This window comes from Loxodonta africana, chromosome 10 (genome assembly GCF_030014295.1).
Source record: "Loxodonta africana isolate mLoxAfr1 chromosome 10, mLoxAfr1.hap2, whole genome shotgun sequence".
Classification (NCBI taxonomy): domain Eukaryota; kingdom Metazoa; phylum Chordata; class Mammalia; order Proboscidea; family Elephantidae; genus Loxodonta; species Loxodonta africana.
In genome coordinates, this window is record NC_087351.1 from 79,433,908 (window position 1) to 79,460,597 (window position 26,690).

Here is a 26,690-nt window from a genome sequence, read left to right on the forward strand (position 1 = left end):
TCGGGCCAGACAGGTCTCTGGGGCTTGGCAAAGCAGCCAGTTGCCAGCTTTTAAAGCATCATCAAGGGAAAACCAGAGGCTGAGGCTAGACAGAAAGGCCAGGTGAGGACAGGCAAGGCCTCCCAACCTGGATGGAGCTTGTCTTGGCTAAGGAGGAGACACTGCTGAAACGTGGCGAAACCAACAGAGGACTTGCTCCTCCCGACCCCGCAGCGGGCACTTTTACGGCAGCTACCAGCTACCACTCGCTGTAGAGCCAACTCCAACGCAGGGCAACCCCATGTGCATCAGTGGAATTGCCCCATAGGGTTTCCGTGGCTGTGACTTTTCAGAAGTGGATCACCAGACCTTTCTTCTATGGCTCCTCTGAGTGGGTTCGAACCACCAACTTTCTGATTAGCAGCTAAGCACTTAACCTTTTGCTCTGCCCAAGTAAGACTCTACAAATCCTCTCACTTCCCAGTGCCTAGGATGTTCTGCCCAAGGTGTCTGGGCATGAACCACTCGTGCCATCTGGGGAGAGTCTGGAATGCCAGGTGAGGTACAGTTCCCACAGCACAGAGGCCCAGAGTAGCCATGAGCCTACTGGTAAGAAAGGGAGTTTGGGAGGATGCTGTCTCCCATGTGCTGGGTGTCTCAGTTCACTCCTCTCGGCTAGTCTGGGTCTGGCCCACTTTCTGGAGACCATCTCAGCTGTAAGATGGCTCCTGCATATGACATGGCCTGAGACTGCTGGACAGCCCCCTCCCATTCCAGAACTGTAGCCCTGTGGATGGGAAGGAAGCTCAGAACTAGAACTTCCAGACCCAAGCCCATGCTAAACAAGGTACCAGCCACTGGAGATCCCCTGGGTGACTGTAACGTACTTACTTATCAAACCCTTGAATGTGCAGCTCAGAAGAGACATCAGGATCACTGTCCAGGAGTGTCCCGGGTTGACCTTTGTCCTGGTGTGAGACCGGGCCCCAGTGCCATTCTCAGCAGTGTAGGCAAGCATCAGCCCCAGGGCTCAGCTGATCCTTGGCTGGTAGGCAGGTGGCTCCTATGTGTTCCTGGGAATAAAAGAGGAGGCCTTCATTAGCCAAAACTACCCCCAGCTCAGAGCTATCAAGCCCGCCAGAGAAGCAATCCCAAGACAAACACATCAAGGGCCCCAGGTTCTGGGCTCCACACCACACACTCATCCTTCCCAGGCCACTGGGCCCTTTTCCTGGAAGCTGCCACCTCCTCTCTATGGTCCTGTTTGCTCAGGTCTGGTTTACCCAAATGAGAGAGCCCTGTGAGGGTTCCTGGGCATTTCACAAGTGGGATTAGGCCTGAGGGGTTCTTGCACCACGAAGGGTACACGCTTGTAAATCTGAGAGGGTATATTATTTCATAAGCCAGCTCCATTCTCATTTAGCTTCAAATTACTCTCACCTTCACCCTGTAGTGGGTACATCTGTTCTCAAGGGCGGTCAAGGGCCTCATAGAAAACAGAGAACATATGACATTTGTTTTATCATTTCGGAAGTCAGGCACGACCACATGCAGAAAAACAAGCAAGCAAATAAAACACATACTAAGACCCTCTACTCCCAGCCCCACCACCCTAATATCTGCTTATTTTATTTTATTACTATTATTATTATTGTTGTTGAGACGCTTGTAGTATATATAAATCTTACATTACAACTCCCATTGCCACTTATATAGTTCTCTTTTATTGAGGTACAGATATGTGTAACAAGACATTTGCCATTTCAACATTCTTCACATGTACAGTTCAGTGACATTAACTTATTGTCTTAGTTACCTAGTGCTGCTATAACAGAAATACCACAAGTGAGTGGCTTTAACAAACAGAAATTTATTTTCTCACAGTTTAGGAGACTTGAAGAGCGAATTCAGGGTACTGGCTCTAGGGTAAGGCTTTTTCTCTGTCGGCTCTGGGGGAAGGTCCTTGTCTCCTCTGAACTTCTGCTCCTGGGTGATCTTCATGTGGCTTGGCATCTTTCTTCCCCCATCTCTGCTTCCTAGTTTGTGTTTAATCTCTTTTGTATCTCAAAAGAGATTGACTCAAGATAACACCCTACACTAATCCTGCCTCATTAACATAACCAAGACAACCCATTCCCAAATGGGATTATAACCACAGGCATAGAGGTTAGGATTTACAACATATACTTTTGGGGACACAATTCAATCCATAACAGGTAGCTTATATTCATCATGTTGTTCAAACATCACCCTTACCCATTCCCAAATTTTTCCATCATATATTTTTAACAATATCTCTAAGACTACCATCGATGGAGATTTCAACATTTTTTGTTTTAATATGAAGGTCCTGAAGCTTCCTGGAAAACCCCTTGGATACAGCATGATCTGCATGGGGCTAAGGACAAGGATCAGGCCCAGTACCGGTAAACAAAACAAAACAAAACAAAACAAAAAAAAACCCAAAAACCCTACTGCCATCGAGTCAATTCCAACTCATAGCTACCCTATAGGACAGAGTAGAATTGCCCCATGGGGTTTCCAAGGAGCGGCTTGTGGATTCGAACTGCTGACCCTTTGGTTAGCACCCTAGCTCTTAACCACTGCACCACCAGAGCCCCACAGGCCCAATATGGGCCTGCAGAAGGACAGACGGGCCGCTCTGCTGCTGAGGACAGTCTGTGGCTGGTGGTGGAAGCTGGCACCTCCCCACTGTGGACGGCCAAGCAGTATGAAGCACAGAGGTGCCACATCCACCTCTACCTTCCTTCCTCTCCCCACTAGGCACTCGGAGCAGGAGCAGCTTGTGAGGCACCAAGAGAGCTGTGGAGAAGTGAAAGAGCAGCAGAGGGAGGACCTGAAACTCACTGTGTGCATTCGTGCTTGTGAGAGGCATGAGGCAGACCCAGGCTCTGAGAACTGTTTGCACGCCCGGGGTCTCTCCTGGGGCCCCTGCTCTAAAGCACAGAAGGGCAGAGGGTGTGATGTGCACTGGGCGCTGTGCTCTGCCTTGTCTCTGGCCCTCCCCAGCTCCTCCACAAACAGGAGCCATCACTCCGCCCTGACCTGTACAGCTTCCTCCCTCTGCACACAGCCCGCCCCCCACAGGATCAGGCAGCAGCCCTGCCTCGGACCCAGCCTGCCTGATGATGGGCAGTGGTCACACTGGCATGTACCTGTCACCTCGAGGAAAGGGCATTAACTCCACCAGCATCACCTCGACCCTGTGCCTGGCGAATGAATCCCACCCACGGGTACTTTCCTTTTCCTGAGCCCTAGACAGGCTGCATCAATAGCACAAGGCAAAACCAAAACGGAAACGGAAACCAAAGACCACATCCTGCTAGCTCGGCCTGCAGTCACCCCTGGAAGCCTATTGCTGGCTGGGGTGCCGCCCTGGCAGTTGAAGCCGCAGCTGTTAGAATAGGCTCCTTCCTGGGAGCTTCCTGGTCTGCAGGTTTTCCCCCCACAGAGCTGGCAGGAGCTAGACCAGGAGGTGATGGTGTGGCAAGGGTTCGGGCCCACCCCAGCCCACTCCCACCTCTGCCTCCAAGTGTGCAAGCTGCCCCCAAGCGCAGGTCCCAGGCTACAGGGAACATGAGGCTCCTTTGTAGCCTACATGGCCTGAAGCTGGACCTAAGCTTTAGGGGTGTATGAATGTGTAAAAGGAGCCCTGGTGATGCAATGGTTAAGTGCTAGGCTGCTAACCAAAATGTTGGTGATTCAAATCTACCAGCAGCTCCACAAGAGAAAAGACCTGGTGATCTGCTCCCATAAAGATTACAGCCTAGGAAACACTATAGGGCAGCTCTATTGCGTCCTGCAGGGTCGCTATAAGTCAGAATCGACTCAATGGCACACAACATCCACCACAACGAGAACGTGTGAAAAGTCCTTAAAACAACGTACGACACTAACACGTGGGTAGGACTTGACGCTTTTTCATGTACCTCACCTCATGATTCTCTTAGGAATCCTACGAGTTAGGGAAGGTAGGAATTACCACCCCATTCAGGCTCAGGACATTAAGAGATTTGGCCAATGCCACGCGGATTCAAGTCCTGGTCCTCAGGCTCCAGGGCCACCCCTTCTTCCCTCAGCATCTTCTCCCTGCTTGCCATCTAAATCTCATTCTGAAGGCACACATCTGCACCCATGTGTCTTTAACTCAGGGTAACCTACTTAGTCCATTACTTAAGTCGCTTACTTTGTAAACACATAGCCCCTTTTGTCCATGCAGTTTCTCCATCAACATGCCTGGGATGCTCCTGGAGGCCTAAAGGAGCAGAGACCCTCACCCATTTCAAGCTTTGTCCTCTCTACCCAAAAGGCACTTTCTTATCTTCCTTCCCCTGCAGCCCATCCACTCCCACTCCTCCTTCTAGACCCTCACACCTTACTCCTTTGTGAGACCTCCCCACAACTTCCCAGCTATTCCATCACTCAAGGTGCCCCTGTGGTGCAATGGTTAAGCACTTGGCTGCAAACCAAAAGGCTGGCAGTTAAAACTCACTCAACGGCTCTGGGAGAAAGATCTGGTGATCTGCTTCCATAAAAATCACAGCCTAGAAAATCTTATGGGGAAGCTCTACTCTGTCACATGGGGTCACTGAGTTGAAATCAACTGGACAGCATCTCACAACAACAACATTCCCACAGGACTTCGAGCATCCTTCTATTGAAACATGTTGCCCATCTTAAAATTATTTCCTATGTGTCTGTTGCCCCCACCACACTATGAATTCCCAGAGGCCATGGAATTTCTGTTGGATGGATGGATGGACAAACAAGGTGAAGGGTCCAGTTACATTCTTGGGTGATTGAGTCATCCAGCGTTGTTAACAAAAATAATAATGTCTGGCGTTCTTCTCTAATGTTTAGGCCACCATCTGGGAAGGGCTGTCTCCCAAAAAGCATCATAAACATTGGTTTACAATGGTCAGGGCTGCCTCTGCAAATGACAGAAGAAAGTCCTCTCTCCTTTTTCCCATCACCAAGAGCCATCACATGGACGGAGAGGGGTTGGTGGCTTGAGTCTGGACAATACAGAAGACATGTCCAATGTCACACAAGAAGGGCTGGGGCAGGAACAAAGCTTCCCAGGCATTCCGGGAGACACTGCAAGCTCCTACATGGGCAAGGGGCCAAGCTTGGGTTCAGGTCAGAGACTAACGACTATTCTGTCATTTCTACAGTGTGCGTGCAATTTCAAAAGGCACATCCAGCTTCCATGCATGTAGGATTCACTTCCCAAAGCGGTTTAACCAGCAGCTGCCGGCAGGAAATGTCCTCTGCATCGTTCTCTCTCCTCCCCTATAACTATTTAGGGTAAGCTGGACTTGCAGGATTGAGTGTCTGCTTCTCTGACAGAAACCTAAAAACCAAATCTCCCACCCCCACCTCCATGGCCTCAGAGCCTAAGACAGGAGCCAGGGAGGGTGAGGGCAAATGCTACCCCTTTTTCTCTCCCATTCTTCTCTTCCTGGTTGTTGTTGTTAATTGCCACTGATTCGGCTCCGACTCACCGCTACCTTATGTGTAACAGAACAAAACGCTGCCCAGTGCTGAGCCATCTTCACGAGCCCGTGTCTGAGTCCATTGTCGCAGCTATTGTGGTCCACCCATCTCATTGAGGATTTCTCCTTTTCATTCTCTTCCTTAGCCCTCCCCAAATCATCCCCACTCCAGACACTCACAAAGAGAAGATGCTTCTAAAATCCACTGGGGGGACCCTCTCCTCACTCAAAGCCCGCCAGTTCTTCCCACATGACCTAGAACAATTGCCTTTATTACCCTTTAGTAAGACCGACCCTGACAACTTCCCAATCGAAGGAGTGGCCCATGCTCAGCTACAAATGCAACTGGTCTTCCAAATCCACCCCCTCCCAGGTGAGAGGCTGTGTCTTGTCAGATCCCCCTGGGAACCAAGGCAGAGGCCTCTGGGGGCCTGACTGGCGTGGGGAAGGTAGATAAAGACAGGAGCCGGGTGTCCATTCTGGTTATTTGGCCCCACCATTGCACCATGTGCCCAACTCACTCGGGGCTTGGAATCAGACTGCAGTGCTTGAAGGACATCTCGCCACTCTTTCTTCTGCCTCACCGGGAGGCTGCCTTACCCTATCACCTTCCTCTCCTCCCTCCCTCCCTATTTACCCCACTCTACCTTACACGCCCCTCCCAATGTGCCCCTCTGAACAAACCCTGACTGCCCAACCACTACCCCTTGGAGGGTGGTCCTTTGTCCGATACCCCTTTTCTTCCCTCCCCACTCACCCCCTGGCACTGGGGAGCTGCTGCTGGCTGCCTGAAAGGCTGGACAGCTGCTGGGCTCTCTAATTAGCTGCCTGGCTGCTGTCCCAGATGCAGGCATGTGTTACTGTAAAGAGCTGCCTCACCTCCCCTTCATCAATAATCCCCTATGCAGATCCCACCAGGCAGCAGCCAGGGGCCCTAGAATCCTCATCACATGAGACCTCACCAACAACTTGACTAGGAATTTATCCAGGTTCTCCCCATTACTGCCCGTGTCCTTAGAGTGTCCCACAGGTTACCCCACCTCACCACACCTTCAGGAGCAATGGGGACCTTGCCGTTTTGTTGCCTCACCAGCAGAGGCAGAAAGATGCCTAGCCTTCTAGGCTTTCAGAGGACAAGCCTGAACTGCCCCAACAGTGTGACATCCAGTGCCCTAACTTCTAGACTCTAACCTAGTCCAACACGAGGTAACCTGTCCAAGAAGTCCTGTATTAGCTGGTTTGTTTATTTGAGGGCTTATATTCTAGCAGTCTGGAGTCCCCGGATGGTGCAAACAGTTAACGCACTTGACTGCTAGGTTTGACTCCACCCAGAAGTGCCTTGGAAAAAAGACCTGGCAATCAACTTCCGAAAAATTAGCCATTGGAGACTCTATGGACCACAGTTCTACTCTGACATACATGGGGTTGCCACGAGTTGAAACTGACTCGACAGCAAGTGTGTTGTTTTTTTTGTTTTTAATACCAGCATGTTTACAAATATTTACTGCATACTCGCTGAAGGCCAGGCAGTGAACAAGGGTGAACAAGATGATGCTCCCGGCCCCACAGAGTTCACAGGCTGATGGGGGAGAAAGAATAAGTGCTTTGATTTCTAATATTATGCCATGAAGAAGGGAAGGCAAGTGGGGGACAGAAAGAACCTGGGCACTGTAGACCACGTCTTAAGTTTCTCTAAGAAGGTAGCAGTTAGGCACAGACCAGAAAAATGAGAAGAAGCTATGCTAAGAGCATTGGGAAAAGCATTCCAGGCAGAGGGAACAGCAAGTGAAAAGGCCCTGAGGCAAGAACAAGCTTAACAAGTATGAGAAACAGCCAGAAGGCATGAGTAGCTTCAGTCAGTGTGGTTCTGATGCAACTAATACCCTGTCTGTGGGGATGAGCATGGGACAAAAATAAATAAATAAATAAAAACATTGTTGTCAAGTCAATTCCTACTCATGGCAACCCCATGTGTTACAGAGTAGAACTGCAATCTTTACAGAAGCAGATCGCCAGGTCTTTATCCTGTGGTGCTACTGGATAGGTTCAAACCAACTGCTAGGTGAGCACAAACCATTTGTGCCACCCAGGTCTGGCCAATCAGAGCATCGCATTCCCCTGGCTCAGTGATTGGTTCAGGGATAGGCACATGCTCCAATCAGAGCAATTCCTGGGACTTTTGTTGGAGTGACCAGAAAAGGGGCACTCTTTTTTACTGCACTTGGGCTGTGAAGATGTAGGTCTGAGGTTGACAGAGCAAGAGAGGAAGCAGTCTGAGAGAAAGAGAATGAGACCAAGTCCCAATGGTATCCATAGAATAAAAAATACGAACATGGAAACCAGCGATTAGGAATGACTCTTGGGAAACCCCCTAAATGGCATCCGAGGGCCCCTCACACCACCAAGTAATGAGTTTTTCCTCTAATGGGGAGCAAACAGCAATAACACACTGGTACTAAAAAAATTTTTTTTTTTTTTACTACTGACTGCTATTCTTAACAAGGTAATGCCAACCTACTTCCAAAAAGACAGACTACATATTTGCAACGAGGGAGGAATACATACGTCTTTCATTTGGGAATCTTGCCTGCTTGTTCCTTTGATGTATGCCTGTATTATAAAAATAGGGAGAGATTTATTCCCAGATAAATCAAAGGGAAGTTATAATTGGCTGTCACCACAAGTCCCAAACCTCTGTCCCAGGGAGAGTAATTAAGGGATTAGACACTCTCTGCCCCTTATTGCAAAAGTCACCTGGTGGTCCCTACAGCGCCAGCTCGGCCAAGGCAAAGCCCCAGTAGCCAAGTGAACATCATGAGTCGGCTGACAATACCCCTGCAGGCAGGGGCTGGAAACTGTGCAGGTCCTATTCAGCTGTTGTTTAGCAACTGCATTTATTAACGAATGAAGGGAAAGTGAAATCTTTTGACCAATGGCCTGGAATTTCCATCTGCTTGTGATCAAAAGAATTTAAGTAATTTTACCAGGCCCCAGAGTACTACCTCTAACCTGCACTTTTCAGTTTCCAACCAAGTAAATAACCCTTTTTGCTCAATCCAGTTTGTTGGGTTTTCTGTCACTTGCAATCCAGAAAATCCCAACTAACATGAGTGATTTTTCCCTCATCTGGAACATACCTGGTTTACACCAGGATCACGTATCTGAGCACTACCTGCCCACCTCGGCTGCTGCAAAAATCAGTAGTTCTACCCCTCAAAGGAGAGAAAAGGGAAAACTGAGAATAAGAAAGGGCAGACTCCTAGCAAGGTGGGTTAGTCACAGCAGAATGGCTATAGTTCTGGGGACTCCAAATTTCCCTTCTTGTCACTGCCCAAACTTTGTCACTTCTGCTTGACTGGTAGAGGAGGGGATGGGCCTGACTCTTGTCAGCAACCTAGCACACCTTGATTACCCTCTGCAAACAGGACATGTGAAGACTAGGGGCCTGGAGACAAGCCATAGCTAAGAACAGGTAATGCACAATTAATATTATTTCTACAAACTCCAGAACTGCACTATCCAATTTGATAGTCACTAGCTGCCTGTGGCTATTTAAATTTAAATTAACTAAGAGTGAATAAAATTAAATATTCAGTTGCTCTGCTTCACTAGCCACATTTCAAGTGCTCAGTAGCTGCACGTAGCTTATAACTACCATATTGGACAGTGCAGATATAGAATATTTCCATCATCACAGAAAGTTGGACAGCACTATTCCAGAACTTCCCAAGAGTGACTAGAAGGCCACCAAGCACACAGAGTTAAAGCTGAGCTCCACTGCCTTGTGCTTGGAAATCCTTTCCTTCTGAACAGACACCCTTGCCCTCCTCTCTCTCTCAGGCTCCAGGAGTTATCCAAGGCTGTCACTGTGAGATGGGGGTGGAGGGAAAGGGTTTAGCCCTTGTCCCATAAAGTCACCATCCTCTGTCTAAAGAGTGACTTATATTCAAGAGGCCAGGAGAAGGGCCCTAGTCATTGGCGAATGAATCCAGCCCCTAGGTCTCTGGCTATAACTCAGACCAGGAGTGCTGCTTGGGGTGTTTAAAAACTCTAAACCATTTACTGAGTGCCTTCTATGTGCCAGGCAGCACAGGTTATCTCATCAGTCCACCGCCACAAGCCTATGAGGCAGGCATTTAACCCCGATTTACTCAAGAGGCGGGGTAAGAGGTTAAGTGACTCGCCTAAAGCCACAGCTAGAAAACAGGAGGGCCAAGGTCTCTACTGATGCTCTAGACCGCTCATGAGAGATGGGTGTGCATGGACAGGAACAAAGAGGACTTGATTTACCTACAGCAATGGCCACCTAAAGGCGACAATAAGTTTTCATGGCAGAAAATCTCATGTAAGCTATCCCTTACAGCCTACTCAGGTCCTCCAGGGGCTTGGTATGCCTACCGAGGCCAAGTTCTTGAAAGAGACCGCATCGAACCCATAGGAAGGCTGTGGCACAGAAGGCAAACCTGGGAAGCTGGTGGGGTCAGAACATACTCATGTGGCATTTCTCCTGGGCAAAGAGGGGGAGGGGCATGGTGAAAATTTTGTTTTAGAAAGCTATCTGGACCATGAGTTCCTTATCTTTGCATCCCATGTACTGGATAACATTTGGCACACAGTATGGACTCAGTATCCATTTGTCAAATGGGGAAAACAGCAAGGTGCAGGTCCTCTAAGAGCAAGGGGTCTAGCCAGGAGCAGTCTGAAGAGGGAGATGCATTGACTGAAAGACTGAGGAATGAGGAGTGTTCTGCGGGGGAGACACGGCAGTCACTGTCTGCTCTACATCCCACCCAATCTGGACTGTTCCTTTCTTTCAAATAATGGCCCAGAGGAAAGGCCAGCATACACTTAGCTGGGCACTGACCCCGGCCACACCAGGTGCCTCCCCCATGAACCTTGCTGTTGTTAGCTGCTGTTGAGTCGGCCCGACACATGATGACCCCATACAAAATGGAACAAAATGCTGCCTGGTCCTGCGCCAACCCCATTATTGCTTGCAGATCAGCCCACTGTGATCCACTGGGTTTTCACTGGCTGATTTTCAGAAGGAGATCACCAGGCCTTTCTGCCTAGTCCACCTTGGTTTCAAAGTTCCACTGAAACCTGCTCAGCATCATAGCAACACCCAAGCCTTCACTGACAGATGGGTGGTGGTTGTGTATGTGGTGCATTGGGTGGGAGTTAAATCCATCTGGGAGGTGAGAATTGTACCACTGAACTACCGCTGCCTTCTTCAGCCCCAGCAACCTTGGTCCTTCACTCAGCCTTTTGCTGGACAGCTCCATCTACACAGGAAGCACTAGGCCCACGCTCAAAATATGGCTCCAAACAACACGTAGGCAAGAATAATTAAGGGGAATGTTATCTCAGTCAGCCTCTCATTAGCCACGTAATTTGACTGCTGAAAATAACTAATATTCCTTTTGACGAGGACCCATTACATTCATTAAGACAGCCTGAGGAAAGCCAGGAGGAGAACTGTCACCTCCCAGTCCTGCACATGACAGAGACCACATCAGGTGACTTAGGTCAGGTGGTGAACCCCGCCTTGGGCCAGGATCCCTGCTAAGGTGATGCAAATGATAAAGAATGCCTTAATGTAACTATAAGATAAGGAACAGATAACAATAACACACACATACATACTCCTAGAAAAACAACCTGAATGAAGTGCATGATTATATCAAGATAGCAGACCAAGGGCAAACACCTGCCTCCCTCAAGGCCCCAGAAATGACAAGAAGAGATACTTTACAGGAAGAATCAATCTATTATAGAACCAAAAAACAAAAAGACATGCCACTAGTGGTCCAGGGAAAACATGGACTCCCTGACAATGGAAGGCAAATGGGAATAACTTGATAGAGAAATCACAACCCAAAATATTAAAATCATTAAATAATAATAATAGCTAACATGCATACAGTACATAATATGTGGCAGGCACTGTTCTAAGTACTTTGGCATACATTATCTCATTTAACCCTCACAACAATCCTTTGAGATAGAGCCTATTATTATCTTCACTCTACAAATCAGACCCAAAGAGGCTACACAGCTTCCCCAAGTTCACAGGGCTAGTAAGTGCCAGGGCTAGGATATGAGCCCAAGCAGTGTGGCTGCAGTTTCTATGCACAGCCAGTGGAGCAGCTCTGGGTACTCCAAATTTGGAACCTACAGATCCAAGGCACAGGAGAGGCCCTGAGTAGTTGGTTACTGAATTGGAAGCTTCCAGGCAAGCCAGCTCTCCCCCATCTCTCTACCCATTTGTGCCAGGCAGTGGACCTGCAAGCCAGGCAGGGAGCTGGACACTGGGGTAGAGAGGCAAAGCAGAGGACCAGACAGCTGCTGACACCCAGCCCAGCTCCTGACAGTCCTCAGCAGCACATGCCTGCTCCTGTCCCCAACCCGCGGCAGCCAGCTTGGGCACACAGAATCAGCATTCACAAAGAGGTGACTGGAGAGGCCCACACTACAATGTAAGGAGCACACAACCAAGACACACTGATACCATGAAAGAGGCACCGAATTTAAAAACGAAGACGTTCTAGCCAGAAAACAAAATAGAGTCAACAGAATGAGTAATTTTAAACAGTATGATTAATATCTTTTAAGAAATAAGAGGAGATACCGAATTCATGAAACAAAATGAAAGAAAAAAAAATGGCTGTTATCCAAAAAGTTAAAGGTTTTAGAAATGACAGAAATACACCATGGTTAGCAATGGTTATCTTTTGATAAAAGAATAAGGGTAACGTCATTAAAATTTTATCTATGTAATATTTCTATTTTTCTAAACTTCTTACATTGAACATGTATTACTTTCAGAGTTGGGAAAGTTCTTTCTTAAAATGCCTGGCAAAAAGTAGGTGCTCAATAAAATTTTGTTGAACGAACTACTTTGCAAAGCGAAAGGAAGTCGATCCCATGCCCCGCACCAACCCTTGGCCCTATCCAGGCTGGTCCATCTCGCTGTCCCCCAGTCACACCATACATGCTCCCAGCTCAGGTCTCTGTTCACACTATTCCCCCCACCTGGAATGCCCTTCTCTCTCCTTTCTGTTTACCCACATTTGCCTGTCCTTTAAAGTCCACTCAAAGATTACCCTTGTTAAGGAAAGGTTCCTGCATCCTAACTTACCCGCCACAGTCCCTCCTCCCCCAAGCCTCTTAGGGCATCTAATCTTCCAGGGTCACCATTGCAATATTGACAGCTTTTACGTCCTTTACCTTTCAGGGAGTCCCAGTCTTGTCTCCCCAACTCTATCGTAGGCTCCTTAAAGACACAGAGAGGACGCCAGACTTCCTTATATACGGCAATGTGCCCAAATAAAGCTGAGGAGCTTTCGCAAGAACATTCTTTATGTCAGTGGAATGAATGACGAATGAGCTTCTGTTACTGGTGGGAGCACGAAGAGGAAAACAATTGTGGAAATGTGGTTACTCAACAGGGCTGGGCTTCACACAGACAGGCACTCCCATATGGGTGATGCCACCAAAATATGAGCCACCTGGTCCTAGAAAGCTTTGAACTCTCACCCCTTGGGCTGGGATCCAGAAATACCTGCAAACCCAGAGGGGATGGCTGGTAAATCTAAGTGGGAAATTTTGATGAGTAGGACATTTATGTTGTCGAAGAGTCTACCCACAGAATGCTTATTAGAAGCAGGGGAAAAAACAGTAAATATACAGTGAAGCAATTAGACAACACCTTGACCAGGTGATCACACTTAACATCACACATAAGTGGCAGATGGACTATGAGTGCCTCCGAATGTAATCTCCTGAAATGAATGCAACATCACTCACGTATGTATATTCCAACCGGGAACGCACAAGCCAGAGTCTAAACAGGAGGTAACAACAAACTCAAAAGGAAGAACATTCCATTTTTTTCAAAAAAGGGTAGAGGAGGCTGTATTATTCAAAAACGTCAAAGTCATAAAAAGACAAAGAAAGGATAAGGAACTATTCTAGATTAAAGGAGACTAAAGAGACATGACAACTAAATATAGCACATGATCCTAGACTGATCCTGCAATGGAGAGGGGAAAATGCTTGAAAGAGCATTACTAGTCCAGTTGACAAAACTGGAATGCAAGCAGCAGATTAGATAAAGTACTGTATCAATGTTCAATTTGCTGAAGGTCATGTGAAAAAATATCCTTATTCTCAGGAAATCCACAGTGAAATATATAAGGATAAAGGGCCATGATGTAGGCAATTTATTCTCAAATGGTTCAGAAAGAGTGCAAATAAAAGCAAATAGGGCAAAATGTTAAAAATAGGGGATCTGGTTAAAGGGTACACAAGTATTCTTTGTTCTGTAAGTTTAAAATTATTTCCAAATAAAAAGTTTGGAGGAAAAGAAAAAAAAAAAAAGAAGGGACCCTCCCATTAGGACAGAGGGTGGGACAGAGGTGGAGCAGACACAGAGGGTGAATCCAGGGATAACCACACTGGTCATCTAATGTCTTCATTGGACACAAAAGTTCTAGCTCTGGGATTTCTGTCTGCTAAAATGTTCCTGGTGGACACATTTCCTCTCTCAACCTGGCTTTCCCTTTTTCTTGCTCTCCCATCGATTTATTCCTTCTCCCCAAGATCAGCCATCTTCCAGGCCTCCCTCCATATTGGTGCCATAAAACCCATTGTCGTGGAGTCAATTCTGGCTCATAGCAACCCTACAGGACAGAGTAGAACTGCCCCACAGAGTTTCCAAGGAGCGCCTGGTGGATTTGAACTACCAGCCTTTTGGTTAACAGCCTAAGCACTTAACCTCTACACCACCAGGGTTTCCTATTGATGCCATAGGATAGGGTTAATCTTCTGCATCTACTCCATTATGTAGTTAATATTTTCTACACTTTCTGGAGATGTTTCGACACCTGTTTTGTCCACAGTCCCATAATAATGAGTCAGGTTCTACTTGTTAAACCACAGCCTTCTGATTTTATTATGGTATTTTATAGCTTTTAGGCCACATTCCTTCCATCTGAGAGACCTCACACGTGCTTTCTAGGCTGGATGTCCCATTTCCAACACCCCTTGATTCCAAAGAAAACCCCCCAGGCAAAGGCACAGCTCCCCTCCCCAGGTTCACTCATGTGTGTCACACTGCTGTGTCTGGTCACTTTAAATGACGCACTGCAAGTCAGCTGACAGAGTCTCTTTAAGCTGCATCATGAGGCCTAACCATCACATTGTACAAATTCATTCGTTTAATTCAGAAATTTCTATGTACGTTTTTCATGCACAGGTCATTGAAGACCTGGAGCTAAGTGGTTGGAGGATGAAACCTGAAGCACAACAGCTGGGTGGGTTGTTTTCAAAATGTTCAAAATATAAAATCTTGGAAATTCTAATATCAAATACCAGAAAATCAAGTATAGTAATGACTTAGATTCTTATAGTGCTTTTTACTTTTATGTGCCCTTTCAAAATTTCATCTCGTTATTCATGCATTCATTCACCAAGTACAAGTACAAGCCACTAAAAGAAAGACCCAGGCCCAAGCCACTAGACGCTGACATTCTATATGATTCTGGATTGCCCACCTGGCATGCTAAACCTATGCTTAGGATACCAGCGATGACAGGGCACCAAAAAAAGTTCTTTTAAAGGAGAGAAAGTGAGAGAGAATCAAAGAGAAGCTATTGTAGCTTCAGCACACATGTAAATTTTCTCATTTCTAAAACATAGTTTTACATGATAATTTAGAAGTACATTAATTTATTTTTAATTATTTATGGGACCCTAATCTCATCAGTGCTAATGGCCTCTAAAGGTCTTGATCCAACGTGAGTCTGGGGAAGGCCCAAAGAGTAAATTAGGGGTTGCAATCCTAAATGCCAACAATGGTCAAGCAGGCAACCCAAATTAGTGAAGACCTGAGCACTACTGAGAAAGCAAGACTGCCTGGACTGTGTGATGGATATATCGGAGGAAGGATGAATGGGAGAGAAGAACAGTTGAGGATGACTCCCAGATGCTGACTTGGGCAATGGCAGGGTATCCCAGAAAGAGGATACAGGAGGAGGTGCGAGTCTGGAAGTTTGGAAGGCCCAAAGGACAGGCAGGAATGGCCAGCTCTAGGCTGAAGACAGGTTTAGGAGGCAGGCTGGAGCAGAGGAGGAGAATGCTGGGGCTAAGGTGAGTGGGGTGACATGTGGGGCTGGCACTGGGGGGGCGAGCGCTAAGGAAGGACCCAGGAGGCAGGAAGACACGCAGGAAAGAACTCTGCTAGGAAGTGGAGGTAGGAGAGGGTCAGAGGCTGTGGCAAGTCGGTCACGGACTGAAAAGACTTAGCAGCACAGAGGTCAGTGGTGACTATTTAAGGATGAGGAGTGACTGCAAAGGGAGTTAATAGAGACCGTGTGCATGGATGACCCTTTTGAGACATTTGCCTCTGAAGGGACAGAGAGAGAAAAGGTGTTGGAGAAGCAGAAATGAGGGGACTGTCCTTCTTCCCTCTCTCCTTTCTCTTCTTATTTTATTTTTAAAAGATAATAGAGACTACTACTAGTTGCCTTCGAGTCGACACCAACTTACGACGACCCCATGTGTGTCAGGGTATTACTGTGCTCCATAGCGTTTTCAATGGCTGATTTTTCAGTAGTAAATTGCAGGCCTTTCTTCCAAGGTGCCTCCGGGTGGACTCAAACCTCCAACGTTTTTCTTAGCAGCTGAGCATGTTAAACATTTGCACTACCCAGGAACTCAGGATGTTTAAATACTAAAAGAAGGCCATAGCGAGGGAGAGGTAGTAAGTGGGATATATGTTGTGGGTCACACACAGGTCCCAAGGGTATCGGAAAGGTGCACCATAAACCATATTCTGATGCAGACAGGACACATGTGCCATCATAATCTCCTTTACAAAGAGACCCAGGCATATGAAGTTAAGTGTGGCCTACCTAAGGCCATACAAATATAGATACGCTTTATCCCAGGCTAGAGCTCAAGTGATGCAGTGGTTAAGAACTCGGCGGCTAACCGAAAGGTTGGCAGTTTAAATCCACTAGGCGCTCCTTGGAAATCCTATGGGGCAGGTCTACTCCGTCCTATAGATCGCTATGAGTAGGAATCAACTTGACGGCTATGGGTTTTTTGGTTTTAGAGCACAGGCCTCCTGGCTCCTAGTCCTGGGCCCTTCTTCCAGACCAGCCGTTCTCAACAGGGCCTCCCTCTAGGGGGACAGCTGTCACCACAACTATGGGTGGGAGAATGCTACCAGCACTTAGTGGGTGGGGGCCTGGAATGCCGGATGTCCTGCAATTCCCAGAACAGGCCACAAAAGGAAGAACTCTCCCACATGACTGTAGAATGTTCCACTAGACATTCACGGAGATGAAAAGCTCATTTATAATTATCTGTGTTTAGAACCTAATTCCTTTCTGAAATAAAACACAGAGGATTTTTGCATGAATCTTCCAGGAGTGTCACTAGAGTGTAAACTGAGGAGATACTGCACTTTATGTTCTTTGGAACTTTACCAAGTGCCATTCAACATCTTGGAAAATCACATCAATCCCAGCAGCATCTCTCCTGGTATCTGACTCACCCACACAACACACCTGTATCTGTGGGTATTTGTGGCTGCTACGTTCTCTGCGATTCTGTGAACAGGTTCAAGCATCTGACGCCTTCCTTCTGCCTTCTGTGTAGTCACACCCACGCGTTTACATATTAGAATACATGATACTGTATTAAAACTTTCCCTTTATTTCTCTTTTATATTACAGTTAAAGCATATATTGACTTTTTAAAATTATTTGTATGTATACCAAAAAACCAAACTCATTGCCACTGAGTCAATTATGACTCCTAGGGACCCTATACAACAGAGTAGAACTGCCCCATAGTGTTTCCAAGGCTGTAAATCTTCACGGAAGCAGACTGCTACATTTTTCTCCCATGGAGTGGCTGGCGGTTAACAGCTCAGTACTTAACCACTGCATCACCAGGCAGAGGCCTAACAAGTGTAATGAGTACCCAGGGGCAATCTCTAAGTTTGGACCCCTGCCTCCCTTCCCCTCCACCTGCCAGACTCACCTGGCACCTGCTTGGACTTGTGCCTGGGGGCAAATGCCCCCCTCTAACCCCTCTCGCTATGCCTCTGCCACCAAGGCTCCTCAATTATGTGTATAGGCAGGTTAAACTATCTATGAATTTTATTTCCGATAATTATGAGGCATTACAAATATTTGTTCATTAAAAAGGGGACACTGGAGAAGCACTGTTGCAAACCATGTCCCCCTAGAGGCAAGAGAAAATTTACAATGTCAAGCAAGGATGAAGGAGTGAGCAAAATCAGGTCAGCTTCAAATGATCAATCCCACCAAATAAATTCAATGGTTTTTTTACTGATATCAACATCAAACTCCTGGGTGATGGTGCACAGACAACATGGTCAACCCACTGAGGCTTAAGAAAACTATCCAATTGGGCACCTTTGGGAATTTCATTTCCTTGATCAATTCAAATTATACTATATCTCAGCATTTTCCAGCATAACGATAATAGGTAAAAGACCACAGACATCTGTAGGGGCCAGGGAAATGATAAATGGTTCAATGTCTGGAAGCAAAAATGTGTTTACAGGAAGTCAAAGAAACAGGTGCCAGGCTTGGTCTGGGGCATATCTTCCTTAATGGATGAGAAGATGAGTAAACAGTATGTAAGAGGATGCTTAGGATATTTATGGAAAATGCTATATCGTGAGGAATCATGGACAAGAATAGGGATAGAGAAATGACCCCAGAGGACCTCCAATAGGCTAAAAAGATAAGGCCAGAAATATAGTTCAAACTCTGAAAAAAAAAAATTTTTTTTTTTTTTTTTTTTTAAGGGGCTGATTATTTAAGGTTGCAGGGAAGGTGACCTAAATTCCCACAGGCATGTCCATCACTGCCACACAGGGACAAGGAAGGGGTTAGTTTAAAAAAAAAATTTTTTTTTTAAAGATGTGACTTTCAAACTGGCTATTACTGAAAATTTTTATCAAAGATTCACTAGAGCAATCCTGATCAAAAGGGGGAAAAGCAGAACTTTGAATTCTCATGGAATCCAGACTTTCTGGAGCCATGGAGGCTGGATGAAGCCCTGAAACTACCACCCTGACATAATCTTTAACCCTTAAGCCAAAAATATCCCCTGAAGTTATCTTAAAACAATAGTTTAGCTTAACTAGTAAAGGATATCTGCCTTGAACACTGTGTTCTTTTAAGTCTACCTATATGGGATCAACAGCAACTTGAAAGATTAGATAAGAAACTTAGGTGGCAGTGAGTTTATGTTAATGGGAGAGGAACAACTTGGAAAAGGAGGGTGCGAATGGTTGTACAACTTGAAGAATGTAATCAATGTCACTGAATTGTACATGTAGAAACTGTTGAATTGGTGTATGTTCAGCTATGTATATTCTCAACAACAACAGAAACAAAACTATTAAAAAAAAAAAGAGAGAGAGAGCAATAGCTAACTCTCATGGATTGAATTGTGTCCCCCAAAAGTATCTGTCAACTTGGCTAGGTCATGATTCCCTTGTATGATCGTCTACCATTTTATCTTCTGATGTGATTTCCCTACATGTTGTAAATCTTAACACTATGATGTAATAAGATGGATTAGCAGCAGTTACATTGATGAGGTCTACAAGATTAGGTAGTGTCTTAAGACATTCTCTTTTGAGATATAAAAGAGAGAAGCAAGCAGAGAGACATGGGAACCTCATACCACCAAGGAAGCAGTGCCGGGAAAAGAGCGCGTCCTTTGGACCTGCGGTTCCTGCACTGAGATGCTCCCAGACCAAGGGAAGACCTTCCTCCAGAGCCAACAGAGAGAGAAAGCCTTCCCCTGCAGCTGACGCCCTGAATCCGGGCTTGCAGCCTACTTCCTGTGAGAGAATAAATTTCTCTTTGTTAAAGCCATCCACTTGTGGAATTTCTGTTATAGCAGCACTAGATGACTAAGGCACTCCATAGTCTGAGGACACTTGGAGACTGGGGAGAAAGAAGGGGGCAGCCTCTGGGCTCAGAGCACTAATAGGAGATGGAGACACACAGGGCTTTTAGATTCTTTGTCTGGCTCTCCATTAACACTTGCAACTCTACGTCATCTCTCCTCTCAATTTCCTCATCAAAAAATGAATAAAACACGATGGAGCACTGTAAATTTCCTCATTATACATTTTTGGGTTGTTTTCATGTTTTTCCAAGAGCTTTTATATATTTTTTATATTTTAAAAAAGTATTTATATATTTTAATATTTAGTGGCACAAATAGTTAAGCCCTGAACTACTAGCCGAAAGGTTAGAGGTTCAAGCCTAGCCAGAGGCACCTCAGTGGAACACAGGCCTGGTGGTCTGTCTCCTCTATGAAGCAGTTCTACTCTGCACACACGGGGTCATTATGAGTTGGAATCAACTCTACGGCAACTAGCAACAACATTATGTTTTAGTATATCTTATTTTATATTTTAACATTTCATACAGAAAATATATTTTAATATATCATATTTTTTTATTTGAATATTTTTTTTTAATTGCTGTTGAGTTGATTCTGACTCGTAGTGACCCTGCAGGCAGAGCAGAACTGTCCCATAGGGTTTCCAAGGCTGTAAATCTTTATGAAAGCAGACTGCCATAACAGAGTGCCTGGTGGGTTCGAACCACAGGCCTTTCAGTCAGCAGCTGAGCACTTCATCATTGTGCCACCAGGGCTCCTTATTTAAATATATACATATTTAAAGTATAAAATGTAAATGTTGAATGTCCAAAACCAAAAAAACCAAACCCGTGGCCACCGAGTTGATTCTGACTCATAGTGACCCTATAGGACAGAGCAGAACTATCCCACAGAGTTTCCAAGGAGCGCCTGGTGGATTCAAACTGTTGACCTTTTAGTTCGCAGCTGTAGCACTTAACCATTACGCCACCAGAGTTTCAGCAGGGATTAATAAACAAACTGACTCTCAAATGAGTATCTGCCTTACTTCCCAAGTGGAAGTAGAGGAACAAGACTCACTTGGACTTCAAAGAAATATCCAGATACAGGAAATGCCTTCAGAAACTAGTTTACGAGCCTGTTGGTACAGCTGATCCTGCCAAGGGGCCAACAGGACCTCACCCACGTTACAACACAATGCAAACACCAAGCAGGCACCTCTCGCCCTGAGGACCAATCTGTTCATCTCAGAGCAATGGCCCTGGGAAGAGGAAAAGCTTCTTGGTTTAGGAGTCAGGAGGTGATTAACCCACAGGCCAGGCAGGACTGAGTCTAGGGTGAGGCGAACGAGGCACTCACCTTCCACACAAAATTCAGAGAGATGATATTGTAATGCAATATTTTAAAAAATCAAATAGGCAAACTCTGGCCACAGGCTGTAGCTGTGCTGAAACCAGGGCTGGGATTAGGGCGAGGCCAACGAGGCAGGTACAGGTCAACTCTGTCTGTATTTAAAATGGTCACTCTCTGCATGCAAGCTTTGGCATTAATTCTGATTTGTTAAAAAATATTACCTTAAAATAGTTTAACTTGCCCAGAAGACATGGCCCCAGACCCTCTGTTAGCCCAAAACTAAAACCATTCCCAAAGCCAACTCTTCAAAGATTAGACATAAAATGATACTGGTAAAGAGTGTGCTTCTTAGCTCAAGTAGATACAGGAGACTAAACGGGCAGCTCCTGTCCTGAGGTGAGATGAGAAGGCAGAGGGGGACAGAAGCCAGTTGAATGGACACAGGAAGTACAGGGTGGAAAGGAGGAGTGTTTTGTCACATTACAGGGAGAGCAAGTAGGGTCACATTAACAATGTGTATATAAATTTTTGTACGAGAAACTAACTCGAACTGTAAACTTTCACTTTAAGCACAATTAAAAAAAAAAGTTTATCTTGATTATGGAGTGTTTTGGTGCCCCTTAAAATTTGCATTTACTCACTTTACCTTATTCCAGGCCCTGGAGGATGAGGCAAGCTCCTACACTGAGAAGATGCTGGGCAGAATTTCCAGAAAGGTGCTGTTAATCTGCCCTTTATACAGGCCAAAGAGCCCCAAATCAGACTCTCCCTAATTTCAAAAGGGTAGTACTGTTCCCTCCCTTCGCCCCCAAGGGGCATTTGGAAATGGGAGAAAGGAGTTTTGGTTGTCATAATGATATTCAGTGTGCAGTAGCCAGGGAGGCAGAGAGGCCCTGCAATGTTCAAACAGTCGCCCATAACGAAGTCGTGTCGCACCATGTTTTGTTTTTTTAATGTAATACTATTAATGTCTACAGTCCTTTACCTGCAATTTTGAAATCCAAAATGCTCTAAAAACCAAAAGCTTGTCCTTAATTCATATGCTGGCAAAACCTGTTTCTCTGTTGAGAAACAGTACACAGCACCACAATCTCTTATCTGAAACCCGTATTCAGAATTTTAAAAATTTTACCTTAAATTACATAAACCTTACCTAAAATTACATTATAGGACAGCAGCCCACAATCAAAACACACTTAGCAAAATCTATGAACACTAGCAGTGTTTCCTTCCGCTGTCGCTATGAGTCAGAACCAACTCCTCTGCACCTAACAACAACAACATGAATATTCACACCCAGTAGCATAGATTAGGAGCCCTGGTGGCACAATGTAAGGTCAGTGGTTCAAATCCACCAGCTGCTCCTTTGGAGAAAAACCTGGTGATCTACTCCCTTAAAGATTACAGCGAAGGAGACCCTATGGGGCAGTTCTACTCTGTCATGTGGGGTCACTACAAGTTGGAATTGACTCGACAGCACACAAAAAAACAGCAGTGTAAATAAACCATCAACGGCCTCATGTCAGCTCAGGTTGGGTTTTGGCAGCATATGAATTAAAAGACGAGCTTTTGGTTTTTATAGTATTCTGGATTTTGAAATTGCAGATAAAGGGTTGTAGACATTAGTATTACATTTAAAATAAATATATATATATATATATATATATATATATATAGTTGCCTTGGAGTCAATTCCAACTCATGGTAACCTCTCAAAAAAAAAAAAAAACCACTGCCGTCAAGTCAATTCCAACTCATAGCGGCCCTACAGGACAGAGCAGAACTGCCACATATGGTTTCCAAGGCCATAAATCTTTATGAAAGCAGACTACCACATTTTCTCCCACAGAGCAGCTGGTGAGTTCGAAGCACTGACCTTTCAGTTAGCAGTCAAACACTTCCACCACCAGGGCTCCCATAGAGACCTCATGTGTGTCAAAGTAGAATTGTACTCCATACAGTTTTCAGCGGCTTATTTTTCAGTAGTAGTAGAGGCACCTCTGGGTTGACTCAAACCTCTAACCTTTCAGTTATCAACCAAGCACGTTAACCATCTGCACTATGCAGGGACTCCATCATTTTATTAGGTTTGCTTAAAGGAAAAAGGAAGCAGATTGGACCCAAAACTCTTGTTATAAACTTATGCTGGAAAAAGATGAAGGACAAAGTTCCGACTGGTGATCACCCAGGAGGTGATTTCTGAAAGTTGGTAAAGTCCAGAGCAGACATATATAGCAGGATTTCCTACTAGCCAACCAATTAATATCATTAAATACCTCAGAGTGTAAAACCTTGTACAGTCATGGCACATACTAAGATATACAAGACAAAGTGCCAGCTCTCAAGAGCTTAAAATTTAGTGGGGAGAAAAGGTAGACAGAAAACCATAGAATACTGGACATGTAGAAACTGTTCAACTGGTGTATGCTCTGCTCTGTATATTTTCAACAACGACAAAAATAAATTACTTAAAAAATGTAGAATATTGGAAAATGAATGGATCTAATCCATATCCACATCCGCATCTTTTTTTTTTAATTTTTATTGTGCTTTAAGTGAAAGTTTACAAACCAAGTCAGTCTCTCATACAAAAGCTTATACACACCTTGACATATACTCCTAGTTGCTCTCCCTCTAATGAGACAGCACACACCTTCCCTTTACTCTCTATTTTCGTGTCCATTTGGTCAGCTTCTGACTCCTTCAGCCTTCTCATCTCCCCTCCAGACAGGAGCTGCCCACATAGCCTCATGTGTCTACTTGATCCAAGAAGCTCAGTCCTCGCCAGTATCATTTTCTATCCTATAGTCCAGTCCAATCCCTGTTTGAAGAGCTCGCTTTGGGAATGGTTCCTGTCTTGGGCTAACAGAAGGTCTGGGACCATGACCTCTGGGGTCCTTCTAGTCTCAGTCAGACCACTAAGTCTGGTCATTTTATGAGAATTTGAGGTCTGCATCCCACTGCTCTCCTGCTCCCTCAGGGGTTCTCTGTCCACACCCGCATCTTAAACATGATGAAACCAAAGCTCAGAGAAGTCAAGGGCCTTGTGTTAGTTAGCAATAGGCAGTTAGTGTCTGAGAGAGATCAGAATCTGTGTTTGCTAACTGCCAACTGCCAACTTAGTGACGAAATTGCAAGAGGAGTTAAAAGATCCCAGCAGAGGTAGTTCTGGTCAAATACACCTTTGCAGAAAAGATGGGCTCTAAAAACCACTGGGATTTGGGGGGCAGCAAGGCAGATGAGGGCCTTCCAGGCAGCGGGCCAGTCTGAGACATGGGGTGGACAGACATGTGCACGGCAGATTAGATGGCTGGTTGATTAGGCTCTGGTAAAGAGCATAAAGGAGGCCCCGGGTGGTGCAAATGGTAAAGTGCTCAACTACTAGCTTAACGGCTGGTGGTTCAAACCCACCCATAAGCACCTCAGAAGACAGACCTGGCAATCTGCTTGTGAAAGGTCACAGCCTTGAAAGCCCAATGGAACAGCTCTACTCTGCACACATGGGGTCACTATGAGTTGAAATCGGCTCCACGGCAGCCAACAACAACAACAAACGGCATGGAGGTGTCTCTGGGTGATGCAAATGGTCAAACACTGGACCACTAACCAAAAGGTCGGTCGTTCTGAATCCACCAAGAGTCCTCAGAAGAAAGGTCTGGCGATCTGCTTCTGAAAGCCAAGAAAACACTATGGAGCACAGTTCTACTCTGTAACACATGGGTTCATTTGGGATGGACTAGAGAGCATCTGATGTGTGTGTGTGTTTTTTTTTTTAAGACCACAGAAGGAGTTGTTGGGGGAGGGGAAGAAGGTGAGATAAATTTGGAAAAGCAGATAAAGGCAATGCACAAAGAGCTTGAATGCCAGAATGAAGAACCTACAATTAACCTCCTAAGGCAGTGTTTCCCAATCATTTGCATTCCACCTTTATGAGTCCTGTACCACCCTGCCCACCACCCTTGTGGGAAGCCACAGAGAGCAGAGGTTTAAAAGTGAGGACTGTGGGGTCAGATTCCCCCCATTCAAATCCCAGCTCCGATGCCAACTGTGTGGCCTTGGACTTAACCTCTCTTTACCTCAGTTTACTTATTTGTTAGAGATAATACAAGTCTCTCCCTCACAGGACCCTGTGAGGATTAAATGAGAGAGCATGTTTACTGTACCGAAAACAGTACCCGGCAGTCTAAGTACTCAATAAATGTTAGTTGTTATTAGACTTTTTATTTATGTCTATTTTAAAATTCAGTGTGTACTGTAGCCTTATCCTAAGCCCTAATAGCCATGAAATCAAGGGTTTATTGTGACAGTTACGGTTTTGATGATATACATATAACAGGATGTTAAATCAAAAGTCTTAACTAAGGCACCAAGACATTGTATGTCGTACCTGTGGTACGACACTTCCAAGTGTGACACCAGACAAGGATGCAAGAACTCCTCCCTCACAGTCAGTGTATAAATGGGTCAGAATGGGTAGAGGCTGGAGAAGAATCTTTGTGGAGGAATTCTGGGAGAGCTTTTGGTGGGCTATGATCCCTCCCTACCCCCAATGGGTACTTGTCCTCACCTCATGCTGGTGAGAGGGGCTTCAACAGGGCCACTTGGGAAACCTGATTCTGTCCCATGCAATTGACAGGACAGGGTGGACTGGTGCCTGACCATCACCTGAGATATCCAAAGGGTGAGGCACAGCTTCTGCTGTTGGAGGAGCCAAGAGAAGACTGCTGAGTTGGGGTCAGCCTGCATTCCTGGAGTCCACTGTGTCAAAAGATGTGTAATTGCTTCCTTGGACAAATGCGGGTCACATGCAAGAGAGGGCTGGCATCAGGTCTTGTCCAAGAATGCCACTTGGACAGACTAAATGACCTTAGCCAGAAGAGGCTGGAGGTGAATCGTTGGATTTAGGGGCTAAGGAAAGAGCCCCAAGCAACAACCTAAAATGGAGAATAACTGGCTCTTTTCAAGAAAACTGGAAGTGAGAGATCTCAGCAGTTGTGGGAAGAGGCGTCTGAGAAACCCACGAACATGCCCACAAGAGAGAGAATCAGCATTAACTACCACCAGACCTGGGAAGCTGGAACCCAACAATAGCACTGGTCAAGTGAGCACTTTCCTGCCTCTCCCAGTCCAGTTACAAAGGGTTGGACATATTAAGCACTATGTTTGTGGCTTAAAGTGACCACATGAGCTTCCACCACCTAAGAATGACCAGAAAAGTTATGAGGCCTGAGTTTCATCCCAGGGCAGAAGACGAACTAACCCCAATGAATCAATGTAGAAAGATAGTGGGAAACAAAATTGGGCTGATTTATCAGTATATCCCACTGAGTCCTGCTTCTTTATACTCATTAGAAATATAATTATTAAAAATGGAATGCTTGTCCCTATACCACCTAAAATCATTTCTCATATCCCCTGTGGTCTGGTAACTACCACTGGAAAAAACTGGAATAGGGCAACAAAGAACTACAGAAAAAAAGGAAGACAGGTAAAAACAGAAAAGATTTGAGTATTCATTGGTGGGCTCTGTGGGAAGTCATGTGCTCCTCAACCTTGAACATGATAAATGAAAATAAATGATGTACTAATGTCCTTGGACAAATGGGTTTGTTCAAAGGGAAGTCAAGATGGCTCAGTTTCATGAAGAAAAACACCACGATCCCTGGTCCTACATGGAGTTTATGGTTTGGTCTTATTCTTTCAGGCAGTGTTAGGGCAGCAGTGAGAAGGCATGTCCTCACTAACACTGAGTCACCAGAATGCATCAGAAGTCCCTAAGTTATGGAGACCAAGGGGGATCCTGGGCTGAACTAGGTCCTGGAGTCTGCCAACTCCAAGTACAGAATGTGAAACATACACCAAACACAAAACTTCACCTGGGAGCTCTTCCCTTCA

At 45.6% G+C, this 26,690-nt stretch overlaps 1 protein-coding gene across 5 annotated transcripts in view; it reads right to left on the reverse strand.

The window, feature by feature from the left end:
- Window positions 1-26,690, reverse strand: part of TMEM229B (transmembrane protein 229B) — a 64,139-nt gene that overhangs the window by 24,071 nt on the left and 13,378 nt on the right. For 3 of the 5 annotated variants that reach the window (XR_010323179.1, XR_010323178.1, XR_010323177.1), the window contains one exon: window positions 8,060-8,105. The gene's annotated coding sequence lies outside the window, so the exon portion shown is untranslated. Of the gene's footprint in view, window positions 1-870; window positions 8,106-26,690 lie in introns of those variants that run through there. The other 2 variants (XM_023546280.2, XM_023546282.2) reach the window with 2 other exon arrangements.